The following is a 1,337-nucleotide window of genomic DNA, read 5'->3' on the forward strand; positions in this document are numbered from 1 at the left end:
CTAATTTTTTTCTCTAAAGAAATTAAAGGTTATAAATTCTTTTTCCTTTCTTTCATGTTAATTTGTTCATATTTATATCTATTGTATGTATCATTTGATGTTTTTTTTATTTTCTAAAAATTCTCTACTTTAAATGTTCAAAGAACAAATATTCTATTCACCGGTCATTTTTGACCGACAAGTTTTGCATTTATTGTGATTTTTCTCCATTCCACACAAAATAAACAACATGAATAATATCCTAAATCTTTCAAATACCTTAACCCTTTATTGTCAAAGTTACAATTTTTGGGAACTTCAATATAAACACCTCTTTGCAGCAAACAAGGCAAAATTATGAGATGTGATTCGCAAGGTCGGCTAGATCCAGCTCTGTCTTCAAGCTGAGTATAACTGCTTTATAGAATACCAGCAGTAATCTAATGCTGTCTATTGTATGTGAAATGTTACTACGTTAAAAGTTAAGTTAAAAACTTAATAAGCCAAGAAAAAAAGAAAAAAGCTTTTTAAAAACGTGAATTAGCCCAGTTAAAAAGTGAAAAATGTATGTTGATGTATCAGCATTATTGTCTGGGGTTTATTTCACATCTTTAGATAGATAAGCACTCTTAACAGAAACAGTAAAAGTCATTTAAAGTATTAACAACTTCAAAACTGACTGTAAATGTAACCAAAATCCGCTTCTTTTGTTTCCGAGAATCGAGGCAACATTTGCTTTAAAAAATTGTTTATTTCGATCAACAATTTTTTTCCATCCTTTGTGCTGGTGAAGATTCTCGGTCATCCAGGTCATAGTCATTCCAAAAACCTTTAGCTCCGACAACATGGCTTTCTCTCTCCTTTGATTGTAAAACTTTGTAAATTTACAATCTTTTACTGAACTACAACTAATACAGTCACATCTATGATACTTTAGTGAAGTGATCCAATCAGATTAGTGCTGATAGACTGAATATTTCACCTTCTACATCGTGTTTAAATTTGCAGATGGACTAACAAACAAGAGAGGTTATTGAAAGCTAAAAGGGACTTTGCTGTTTGCATTTTGATTTCACCAATGGGGCTGTTGGAGCTCAGATGGTGAAAGGGGGAGCAACAATGGCGTTGCTGCAACATTTCCCCAGAAGGCATTTGGCTTACCCAGGAGGGCAGCTGCAAAACTTAGCTTTGCTAAGTAGGTGTTGGTTTCAAAGCAGGGACTTATTTTTTGGGGTCAACAACCTGTCAGTCAATGACAGAGGAAATTTTTTCACTGTGTACCATCACACTGGTTCCAATGGCTTCTCGTTTGTGATGGATTTACACTCTGGAGCTTCCGGTTATGCTGTTAAAAGAAC

General features: G+C 34.0%; 1 protein-coding gene across 1 annotated transcript in view; it reads left to right on the plus strand.

Moving 5' to 3' along the window:
• Positions 1-1,337, plus strand: part of grk7 (G protein-coupled receptor kinase 7) — a 10,221-nt gene that overhangs the window by 7,230 nt on the left and 1,654 nt on the right. The gene's annotated exons all lie outside the window — the stretch shown is intronic.

This window comes from Cyprinodon variegatus, unplaced genomic scaffold (assembly GCF_000732505.1).
Source record: "Cyprinodon variegatus isolate N-32 unplaced genomic scaffold, C_variegatus-1.0 Scaffold75, whole genome shotgun sequence".
NCBI lineage: Eukaryota > Metazoa > Chordata > Actinopteri > Cyprinodontiformes > Cyprinodontidae > Cyprinodon > Cyprinodon variegatus.